General features: G+C 43.8%; 1 long non-coding RNA gene across 4 annotated transcripts in view; it reads left to right on the plus strand.

Annotated features, from left to right (window-relative positions):
- LOC128105610 (uncharacterized) overlaps positions 1-12436 on the plus strand; it is a 111652-nt gene that overhangs the window by 2441 nt on the left and 96775 nt on the right. Inside the window, exon 2 of one of the 4 annotated variants that reach the window (XR_008216396.1) lies at positions 11623-11793. The exons of the other annotated variants lie outside the window; for them this stretch is intronic. This is a non-coding gene — a long non-coding RNA (uncharacterized LOC128105610). The remainder of the gene's footprint in view (positions 1-11622; positions 11794-12436) is intronic. 4 annotated transcript variants of the gene reach the window in all.

The following is a 12436-nucleotide window of genomic DNA, read 5'->3' on the forward strand; positions in this document are numbered from 1 at the left end:
TGGTGGCATGGTGGTAGAAAGAACAAATTAGAATCTAACCTCCCACATTCAGCAATTACAAGGGCATAGTGATTTAGTCCTTCCACTTCAACAAATAATCATCCAGAGACCACAGTCATTTTTAGGTGCCAAGATTTCAGCCAGAGACAAGGTTAAGCCTTGCCCTGAGCGTTTATGTTCCAGTGAAACAGCATAGGAGGGCATGAGGTGAGGAGGAGGATAACGGAAGGCTGAGGAGTATGGTTTTACTTACAGGGCTTTGGGAACCACTGGAGAGGTGGGTTTTGAACAGAGACTCAGAGAGAGAAGTATAGGAGGATAAGGGTGGGTGTCCAGATCAAGGGCAGAGCAAGATGACTTTTCTCCATCAACGTCTGACGTGACTTCTGATAGCTAGTGTCACGGAAACCACTGAACAGACTACCACTCCCCATCCCCAGCTGTGGGTGGTGCCACAGGCACAGGGTTTGCTGATGTGACAAGGCCTGTGAAGAGGACACACAGCTGGCTGCCGCTGCACAGCCATCTTCACCCCGGACCAGTAAGAACTCTGTGGCTGTTCTGGCAATGGAAGGAGAGCCTTGGTCAGGCAGTCTGGTCAGCTCACTTCCCTTGGAAGATCCACTTTGCCCATAACCACTCCTAGCCACATCAGAGATTACTGCTAGCGTGTATGCCCCCATTAGGGACTACCCGTCACCCACAACTCTTTCTTTCAACTGGCCAGGGCCTGAAGGTTTTTGTGAGCCTATGTTGCTTTAAGGAGTTCAAAGACACAGACATTTCCAGGCCAGACTTGTGGTTTCTGTGGCAACTAGGCTTCTTTAAACCCCATAAGCTTGTGGTCTAGTTGCTCCCAGTCCATTGCTTGGGCAGATAACCACAGCTGACATCTGTTCTAGGCCTGGCCCCTAAGGCTTAGTTCTCCGTTTCCTTCTAGCCATCTGTGGGAGGCCTGCTTCCACCTTTTCCAGGGTTGCTATGAGGAGGAGAGTGGGATAAGACAATATGAGATAGCATGATAGACCAAGACGATGAGAAGAAAGACAGAAACACAGGATAGCTTTGGGAGGACTTGGGTCAATATCCAACAGCCCCTTCTGTCTCTTCAAAAGGGCTTTTTATAACAATACCAAGAGGTGTGGCAAAAGACCTTTCCCTTGCTAGATCAAAGCACACCATACAGTCAAGTGTAGACCCTTCCCAGTACCTGGTAACCACACCCGTGGTCAATCCATCCCCTTATGCTGCCGTGCTGAGTAAAGCAAGCTCAGATTCTCGGACCCTGAATAATTTGGGCCTCCACATCCATACCTTCCTCTGTCATCTGTACAAAGGCCACCTTAAGGCCAGCAAAAATGCAAAAGCTGTTTGGGAGGACAATACCCTTATTTTGACCTTCCTTTATCTCTATGAACATTTGGGGCAGAAAAGTAACTTCAATATCACAAGCCCTGAACATCGAGTTAGTCCCATTTCCTTCTATTTCCGCATATAAACCAAGCAGTTCTTAGCTAAACTTTCTTCTGATACCTTACTAAAAGCAGTAAGGAACTGAGAAATACACTAACAACCTCATTTTTTTTTATATCCGCATTTGAAACATCTATACATTGATCTGGCGGAAGAGAGTCTGCTCCACAGAGTTGTCATTTGGCCTCCATACGTGTGCAACGGCATGCATGAGTACACATAATAGTAACAAAGTAGTTTAAAGACATCGACATCCAAACATGATAGAAAAAAACTCTTCCATGTGCATCTCATCTCAGATATAAATACCAAAGCTAAAGCCCTGAACAGTGGTTATTAGCAAGTATAATGTAGGACGTATCTAAAGAATCCATTCCAAGCAAGTTAATACCAGTTTCATGTAGGACCCAGTGAGCAAACTTCTTTCTCCTTCTGCATGAGAATTTGACCTATGTTAACATTCTAGCTCCTTTCCCCTATCAGCCAGAAAAGGTAGCACGTGACTTATATTGCTGGTAAAAATGGCTGTCACATAAGTAAACTGTATTCGGGGAGAAACAAGCTCACTGAGTAGTAAACTATGGCATTAGGTACTGTTTACAAGACTTTTCTGTGTTGTCCTCAGAGGGCCCTGGACAACACTTAAAATGTTGTCTTGGAGATGCCAGACAGGATAAGGTGATTATTATGTCCAGGCAGTTACATTTCGCCCCTGAACTCTTCTGCTGTGTGAGCTGTTTGCTGAAGAAGAGCACTACCTGCCCCTGTGTGGGCAAAGTGTGGTCCCCACCCTTTATCCTTCAGAGAAGGCAGGTGCCAGATGTGGTCATGATAGTGTTGTGGCTCAATTGTTTACTTACACCTCAGAAGAACTCCTGAACTCATGATACATCTTATGTCAGCACCATGGAGACCTCATTAAAAAAAAAAAACTTATTGGCAGAATAGATATGGATTTGACCATGATGGAATCATATTGTAAACTAAAAGCAAGACTACTGTATAGTGGTAAAGTACTGGGAAAATTCTTATCCCTGTTAAGAAAAAGATCTGTTTTAATTCTGGAAACATTTGATACAATTAAATTTAAAAAAACAAAAAGCCATGATGTTTTGAAGGCATGAAGCCATTTTCTCTTATTTGAAAAAAAAATAACATTATATATCTGAACAAAATTAGTTAGTTTCAGATCTTCTATAAGGGCTGGAGAGAAGGCTCAGCAGTTAAGAGGACTTAATGTTCTTTCAGAGAACTGAGTTCTGTTCCCAGCACCCATATCTGCTGGCTCACAACCACTGATGCCAACTCCAGTGCCCTCTTCTAACCCTGCAGGCAACCGTGCATACACAGCATACACGGCACACACTCACCCACAGACACAGACATACACACACACACCACACACACACACACACACACACACACACACACACACACACACACACACATATATTTAAAAGAATCTTAAAATAAATCTATTGTAGTTTGATGTCATGGTGCATACCTGTAATCCTCATGACTGAAGAGACTGAGGTAGGAGAATTGCTTGAGGGGGGGCAACATAATGAGAACCCTTCTCAAAACAAAAACTTTCAGAAAAAACAACAATATTCTATAAGCTAGTTATAAAATTGGTAATTTAAATGTATATACATATATAAACATTAAAATGTAATGAAACCATTAACATTTAATAATTCAAACTTTTATGTTAGTGTTCTCCCTACAAACAAAAGTATCACTCTTTTAGCTAATATAACACACGAGGGAAGAAAGGCTTCAGGCACAGTTATTTAAATTCTATGTATTTCTCATCCATTTTCAGATAATTTTGCAGAGGAAAATGCAAGGCTTTATTGATAGCCTTTGGATTCTATTTGGAGTTAGCTGGAAGAATTGAAATGGCTAGAAACAGCCAAACAACAAACTGCAAATCAGTTTCCAGATTCTGCAGTATAACTAATAGTTACATTTAGTTTCCTGCTCTTTGATCTCTTTTGTGCTACAGATATTTTTCCCTCACAAATTTTAAAGAAATTTTGATTCATCTTTTTTACTTATAAAAATGTAAAGATTGTTCCATGTTTATGTGTTTAGTATCACAAAACCAGGAATGGTGATGCCAGTTACCTTCTGTAACACACTATCCTCAGATCCACAGTAAAAATCCTTTTCACTAATGCAAAGGTCAGTGCAGGCTGGACAGGTCTCCTGAACATTGCTCTGCAAGGCTACTATGCAGGAATCTGAGTTTCTTATGGCTCTCCTACCTTTGAAATAAACTTCTATATCCTCTGTTATAGTTGTGTTAATTGTCAACATAGCAACATTTAGATTATCTGGGAGATGGGCTTCTGGGCATGCCCGTGATGGATTTTCTTGATTACATTAATCGAGGTGGGAAGATCCATCCACCATGGGTGGTACCATTTCCAGGCTACGATTATGAACTGTATAAATGGAGAAAGGGAACTGAACAGAAGCCTGTATTATTAGTATTTACTTCCTGATTGTGAACGTCACAGGACCAGTTGCTTTGCGCCGCTACCGACTTGATTTTGCCAACATGATGGACTATACCATTGAACTTGGAGCCAGAATAAACCCTTCATCCCTACATTGTTATTGTCAAGGTGTTTTATCACAGCAGCAGGAAAAGAAAGTACAGCATCCCCCTCAATTCATCTTATTTTACCTTGCCCTGTAGATGGAAAGATAAATGGACCAGTGATATATCAGAAATCAGAAGTAGTTTTATGTTGGGTCGCAGACTAGCTGAGACTTGACAGAATTGCTGAAGGCATCAGAGCTTGCCAAGCAGTGTTTGTCAGAAGGTCAGCATGAAAAAAAAAATTAAAAAGACAGTAAATGTTAATAGATGCCAAGGAGAAGGCAGAGCCATGCAGTGTCTGCCATTTTTCTTCATCAAGGAAAATGGAGCATCTTCACATTGGAGAGTAGGGAACGTGTAAAGTGAGTCATAAATTTTACAACTCATTTTCTACAAAGGGATTGAATTACAGAATGTGATGGCCTGACTTTCTCTGAGGCAGTATCTATCTAAGTTGATAGTGTAATTAACATCAAGCTTAAATGTCGGTAGTCTCAGAAGAATGAACACAAATCTCTGATGGAAGTATTTCAAGGAAGATGTTGTCATCCAGTGTTCCCCTGCTATGGCTGCCATTACACACGGAGAATTTTCAGCACACCACAGTTTCATTCTTAGGTATATATGATCAAAGCAAGCTCATTCTGATTCCCTAAAGGAAGCTTTCTTACTCAGCTCTTCCCTTTGGAATGCATGAAGAGAAGGGCAGTCAGCACTCAAGAGGAATTAGAGCTGGAAACTGAAGAGTCTCAGGAACTGGCATTTCCATGCCGCCCCCCTTCCGCCCCCCCCATCTGGGGCTACACATTCTTTTACCTGTGTTTTTTGTTTTTTGTTTTTCTATTTCCTCTCCTTTATCCAGATCCAATCTGCAAACTAGCTGTCCGAATGCCCTTGTAGGCATGGCCCAGTCACTCTCATTCCTCTGGACCTTGGATGCATGTCTAGTCATGTTATTACCCAAGAGAAGCTCCAGTTCTCAAGAGAAAAATATTCAGCCTTGCCTGGCACGTGGGCAGGTGCCCATCTTTTGCCTGGTGAGAGAGGACTGGAATTATTTGGTATTACTATGGAAAGGACTCAACTCTGAGGCTATTTTTGGGAGGAAAAAGGTCTCCAAAAGAGAACTGGAGATAAACATTCGTCCACAGTGCTGTGATCTGGACACTGTGTTTCAGTGTTGGAGAAATCTCAGAAAAACTTCCATAACTACAGCAGACAAGTTCACATATGGGGCACTGGTGAAAACTGGACATATTAAGAGGGATACTTGCTGTATTTGTGAACTGCTCACACAGTGAGTTATTGAAAATGTTTATTTTATGTAAATGTGTGTGTGTGCCTGAATGTATCTGTGTCTGTGCACCACATGAGTGTCTGGTGCCCAAGGAGGCAAGAAGAGGACATAAGGTCCCTCTTATGTTACAAGTAGTTGTGAGCCACTGTGTGGGTAATGGGAACTGAACCCAGGTCTTCTGTAAGAGTAGCAAGCACTCTTAACTGCTGAGCCATCTCCAACCCCACCAAGTTTTAAGTTCATAAATCTCTTTTCACTAATTATGTGAAGTTGTAATATCAAAATAACATTTTTTAGTACATTTGAATGTTACACAAAGGTTTTCAGGTCAAATGCTGATTAAATTTTGTATTTAAAACCACAAGATGCGACACATTTGGTGGAGAATATTCCATTCATACTCAATGCTGGGAGCAATTGTCAAACACTGGCTTTGTTTGTTTTTATTTTAATTAACTTACCTATTAAGTGGCGCTGCTCACAGGGTCCTGTGTCTGTAGAGGTCAGAAGGCAGTTTGCAGGAATTGTTCTCTCTTTCTACCTTAATGGTCCAGGGATCAAATTCATATCACCAGGCTTTGGGGCAGGTGCCTTTACCCGCTTAGCCATGTTGTCATCCCTCAACCCATGATCTTAACCCAAAATTCCTCTTTATTGTGACATAGCTTAATGGAGGCAATGTGGAAAATCTCAGAACTCTCCTTGGAGAGACCATTTTACGTTCTTTCTATGATACCTGATAGGTTTTTTTGTATCCCTGGTAGTAGGTTTCTCGGCTGTGAGGTAAGCCAATTTGAGCCGAATTAAGAAGGAGCAGGTTTAATCTGAGCAACCTGGGTGGCTCCCGGGAAAGGGAGCAGGAGAGAAATCACACAGCCATTCCAAAGGGGGTGGTTTAAATACGCTGCAGGGGCATGGGGTGATGATGTGCCTGCCCCAAGGTGGGTTCCTGCTATGGTCAGCTTTTGTGAAGGGCCACCGATCAGAACTGGGATTTTTGTGGTTTCTCAGAGAGGGTGGGGTTTGGAGGGGAGGAGTCGGGTGAGCTGTAGGTGCAGGACAATGACGCATCATCCGCAAACTGGGTGGAACTTGACTTTTATAAGTTTCTCTGAGAGGGCAGGGTTTGGGGAAGCAGGAATGGGGCTTTCTCAGCTGAGCTATTCCAGGCGAACATCGCAACCTTCTAGGACATATGGGTGCGGATTCAAGTCTGGCTACTTTCTGTTGGCATGGGACGATGTGGGGAGGGGGAGTCAGGAGACAATGGGCTCACACTCAGCGGGAGGTCCGAGTGAAGAAGCATCCGGTTAACTGTCATGACTTCAGGAATCTATTTCTTGAGGAAGCAGAGAAGGTGAGTTGCTAGGAGAAAAAAGCAGATTATTAACACAGGCCCTATGAATGGGGCTAGTGTGGGAAGAGTGAAGATTGCCAGAAAAAATAGAATGGAGATGTGCCCTCGTTGTACAAAAGAGGTAAAGGTGAATGAGCCAGATACAAGAGCAGATATGCCCTTCATTGGGACATTTTGGAAGACTGGAGGGTGGAGGGTCCCAGTTGCTGGACAGACCATTTATCTCGAATAGATGCCTGCTTGAGCCTGGAGGGGGCAGTACCAGCACTGATGTCCCAGGAGCTTGTGGGTAATGGCTCACCAAATCAAGGGGTGAAGTGTTCAGGGAGTACCTGAGCCACCACGTCTGCTGTTTCCCTGGAAGTAGGAAATGCCGCTATCCATCCTGTAAAGGTGTCAACAAGAGTTACGAGATAACAGAGCTTTTTATGATGGGCATGTGGGTGAAGTCTATCTGCCAGTCCCCTTGCCTGGTTGCTGTCTTCGGAGCTGGTGCAGGGACTGGTGTATCTGGAGGGCCCCCTGCAGGCTGGCCTTGGCACATGTCTGGCAGGAGGAGTGGACCTGCAAAATATGGGCTCGAAGATGGGTGGAGTCAAAGAGGGGCTCTAGAGACTGGTATTAGTTTCCACCAGGCCAGATTTATTGACACAGTAGCAGAACTCTTTCCCTAGGAACATGCAGGTGTCTGTAAAACAGCTGGAACAGATTTACACCTTGGTGTCATAGCAAAGGCCATGGCTTTGGGTTAAAAGGCATGAACATATCTCCTAGGGCCCAGTTTTAGCCCAATGAAACACACCTTTAAGTCTGTACTTAGAAGACAACCAGAGGAAATTTACTGAACCAAAGAGATTGAGCAGGCAGAGGAGGAGGAACAGAGTTGAACACACATGCAAGCTTCCATACCACCTTCAGTGCTAACCTGTTTCAGACAGGGAGGAGTCAGCAAGAATGAGCAGCCACGGATTGTTGAACTGTTACGAGCACCATGCTTTTCAGCAACACTTCAGCAGAGTTTTGCCTTATGTGGCTGGAGACAATACAGTAATGCTGAAAAAGCCTCTATGCAGTCCTGTTAGTGTCATAAAGAACCTAAAAGCTGCGACCCGTAAAAAGCACAGAAATTTAAGAGCTTCTGAAAACTGTTTGTAGTCAGTACTCTTATCAGTTTATCAAAACTCCATTTATCAGACTCTGGAGCCTGTTTATCCTTTACTGTGAAGCCTGTGAACAAGGCAAACCTGTTTGTAATTTTAACAAGAAACTTACCTAATGAACTAATGAGTTACCAAGGTGGTTGTACTTTTGGGAGGTTGTAGGCGAGAGCTGTTAAACTGGTAAATCTATCAGTGCTCTAGTCATCAAACATCATCAGATCTGAGGATACATTTTGTCTAAGTAAGCAGAAGTGACAGGAGCTAACTGGCTACCTAGGCAGATACCCCAGGTTCCTCCATGGTCATTGGGGACAGGAGTCCCAGGGCAGCATCGTCTTCAGCTGCCAGCCCTAGAATATCTGACAGGCTTTCCTGTGCAGTAGGAATTTGGGGATACTGGCCTACCTTGTCTTGGCAAAGCGGGGCAATCAATTCCCCAGTGTCCTGCTTGTCCACAGTCTGGACAGGGTCTTAGCAGCAGTTAAGGTGCAAGGTAGTTTTTCTGCTCTGTGGCTGGCTCTGCTATATTTAAAACAAGCTCCAAGTGGAAGTTTTTTTGCAGCTATCCATCCTCCTTGGAGGAGATAGGGGCTGCTGACAGGAACTGGCATGTCTCTATCATGAGAAGCTTTTTTTATTAAATGTCATAGTCTCAGATCTCTGAAGCATTTGAGGATCAAGGGATCATTATCTGTTAGGTATAAGCAGTTTAGTATCTCTAGAAGGCAAAACCCAGGTTTAACATTGTAAACAATTTAGTATTTTTAAAAATCAATACCAAGGGTATTATTCTTACGTTGCAAAATCTGGCTGCTAGCAAGATACATCCCTGTTCATGAATGCATGGAGGCACAGATTTAATACCTCAGTAAACCAGCATTGTTTTACATCCTGTCTTTAATAAACCTTGTTTTTAGGATAGGACAGGAATTATCATATAGAAATATATTCTAATCCAAAGTATCTTGGAGACCTGATATCTCCTTGGTGGGCCCACTCCATGTGGTCACCTTTTCTCAAGATGGTGGTGAAGTCATATGACCTCCCTCTTCTCCAACCTTAGTTAAAATGGTGTCTGCCAATGTGGCTGTACTTAATTAAGGTGGTGGTAGACCACATGATGTTTTCCACAGCAGTTCCAGTTTGGAGTTAGATCTTTTAAGTTAACTTTTTGTTATAGATTTTTTAACCATCCCATTCCTTACTGTTTGTTTTTTTTTTAATTAGGTAGACCAGCATAACATAACTTTTTCTGTCATTACATCAGATTCAGTGGCCAGAAATCCCAGAGTCAAATTCTGAGCCCAGACAGCTAGTTATAATAGCAACAGCTGAGCTATTAACAGGATAGAAGAAACACGTAAACTCAGGCATCCAAGACCAGTCAGAAGCTAGCATGCAGTGGCCACATACATTCACACATCCAGTTGAGCCTGCAATAATTCTGTGTGGCTCCCATGTCCACAAGGAAACATACAGGCACAGATCCATTCACACTGTCTGACAGATGATTTGAGTTCGCTTACCCAGAACTTTTGGGCCCTGCACTCCTGCCCCTTCCCCTCCCTTGTTCTCTGTCTGTCTACCAGTCTCTTGTGTGTTAGCTCCCAGATAGCTGTTCTTTCTTTCCCTCTGCCTTTCATTACTTTCCACGTGGACACGTGTGCTTGTCTGGCTCCTACAGCCTACTGCACCCATGTGGCCATCTCTCCTGCTTGCTCCCCTCTGTGGGCAGCCAGGGGATCCACAGCTTAAGCTCTAGCCACCCCCATAGCCTGAGGTCGAGCAGTGGGGGTGGGGGTAGCCTTTGGAAAGGATGTCTCCTCACACAAAGGTCCCCAGAGCAAAGGCTGTCTTTGCTCCAGAAATGGATCAGGCTTGCCCTGGCATGGCCATGGCTTGGCAGGAGATCCTGGGGGTTGGAAGTCCTTGACCTCTTATAGGCTTTTGGTTTGGAAATGGGTGACTTACCAAGCCAAAAGTCGGTCCGTCCAGTGTGGTGGAGGTGGGGTGGGGGGTAAGAGGGAGGTGGCTTCCCATGTGGTCACAGGAAAGACTCAGCTCTTCCTGGGTTTAGCACCAAGTTGATAGGTTTTGTTTTGTTTTTGTTTTATTTATTTATTTATTTTGTATCCTGGTAGTAGGTTTCCCTGCCGACGAAGTAAGCCAAGTCGAGCCAAATTCAAAAGTAAAGAACCAGGTTTAATCTGAGCAAAGCACACCTGGGTGACTCTCTGGAAAGGGAGCAGGAGAGAGCTCACACAGCTGTTCTAAGGGGAGGGGGTGGTTTAAATACCCTGTCAGGGCTGCAGGTGATGACATGCCCCAAAGTGGGTTTGTGCTATGGTAAGCTTTCAGGCAGGGTCTTGGGCCACTGACCCGGAACTGGCTTTTGGGGTTAACTCTGAGAGGACGGGGTTTGGAGGGAGAGGAGTGGGGCAAGGTGTAGGGGCAGGGCAAGGACTTGTCCTCCACAAACTGGATGGAACTCGACTTTTAGCAATTTCTCTGAGAGGGTGGGTTTTGGGGAGGCAGGAATGGGGCTTTCTCAGCTGGGGAGTTGTTCCAGCCGAACAATACCTTTACTTCTGAGTTTGGTGTAAACTAGAAAGAGCCTAGCTCAGGAAGTTTCTGGAAGACAGGCAGTGGCGTAACCCATTAATTTCAGTTACTTGGTAGGTTGAGGCAGAAGGACTACTTGAGGTAGGAAGTTCAAGACCATCCTGTACAATGTGGCAAAACAAAAAGCAAAAAACAAAACCAATCAACCAGACAAATGAAAAACCAGTCAGGTGTTGTAGGGCACACCAGTGAGCCTGTAATCCCAGCACTTGAGGGGTGGGGCAGATTCAAGGCCATCTGGGCTTTTTATCAAGACCAAAAGTAACAAAAAGTTCCTAGAGAGGCAGCTGCTGCTGCCACCATCATCCCAAAACAGTGAAAGCTCAGAACTCAGGCCTGCCCTGCCCCAATTTGGAGGCCTCAGTTGAGTCAAGGCATGTAGGCAGCTGGCTTGACTAGCACTTTCCAGGGCCACCTCTTCAGGATCAGAATTCATCTCTGGAACAAAGAGTTTCATTGAAATAACATTTTCTAATAAATAAATAAAACTTAAATAATCAAATTAGATTTTTTTAGAAATGAAAGTTGAATCATTTGACCTTGTCTAATAAATCATACAATGTGAAATCTTGAAAATATTAAAATGTGTGCATGAATTTTTAAAATAAATGGTTGCTTATCACATTATAGCGGGGAAATAGTTTGTGTAAGCATATAGTCGGAAACATTTTCTGAAAGTTTTAAACTCAAGTTCTATAGAAAGCATCTCAGATACGGTTTAAAATTAATCTTACCGTTATTTGTCTTTGCTTTTTGTCTTTGAAGCATGTGTGATTGATCTGTCTAGAGTCCAGTTTCAACGGCCTTGCGTCACCACAGAAGTGATTTGTGTTTGCATCCTTCACATCAAATGTCCATGAATTACTTAGTGGCTGCCATTTTCAGCCAAAGCCAAAGAAAATTGTTTCTTATGTTGTTCTCACACTTGAGGATGTCTATTCTATATTCAACTGTGGTTTCTTATGAAAGACAATATTTTTCCAGGCAGGGCTGAATAGAGATCTGACTGAACAGTAACACTAGGCATAAACTCCCCTGACCTTTCCTTGTAGAGAGGAAAAGGGAATTGGGGACTTGAGCACAACTTGTAGTTCATTTTCAGGAAAACAACGCTGCTGGAAATTGAGCATCGTCCCTGGGTTTCAACGGAGTCAGCAGAGGGATCTGAGACCCAGTGAGGTCCAGTGACTCACCCAAGTCACCAGCCAAGAAGAAGCAGAGTCTGCAGGGTGCTCCACCCACTGCACCCTGTGGTGTAGTGTTTTCACAGACGGTAGGTTCATACAGGAGAAGGAAATGTGTGTCCGAATTAGTGGTAACACAAGTCTATGGAAATACTTCATTCTGAAGTGTGTGTACATGCTAGCATGGTGGAATGGTAGAAATGTCTTTATTCTATCGTTACAAAGCCGCATTCTCTGTAATACTATGACAATCCACTTTCTTCTGTAAAAGAGGAGAAAATAGCTAGTAATAAACTGGCGAGAGAGCCTTATGCAGTAACCTCCACTAAGGGCTGAGTTAGTAATGCTAACATGGAGTCATAGGCATGATAGTGTGATCACATAAAACTCACGAAGACCTCTGCATATTCTTCTGTGGGTGACAGTGCTGGGAAGGTCTGCTAAAGGGAACATTGTTTAACACTCTGGGGTTCTGCGGGGTTCTTACTGGAGAAAGAAGCCTTGACAGTCACTTACAGCCAACTGACTACGCAAAAAGTGAGAGCTGGGGCTGTGGAGATTGCTCAGTGCTTACAGGAGTTGATGGCACAAGAGGACTCCCACTGGATCAAGCTGGGTAGCTAGCGTCCCCTTATTTATGAGCTCTGAGTTCAGCCGAGGGAGCCTGCCCCAGTCAACAAGGTAGAGAGAGACAGAGGAAGACTCTCAACACTAACTGGGCTCCATACTCAG

This window comes from Peromyscus californicus, unplaced genomic scaffold (assembly GCF_007827085.1).
Source record: "Peromyscus californicus insignis strain IS unplaced genomic scaffold, ASM782708v3 Scaffold_9__1_contigs__length_137607984, whole genome shotgun sequence".
Classification (NCBI taxonomy): domain Eukaryota; kingdom Metazoa; phylum Chordata; class Mammalia; order Rodentia; family Cricetidae; genus Peromyscus; species Peromyscus californicus.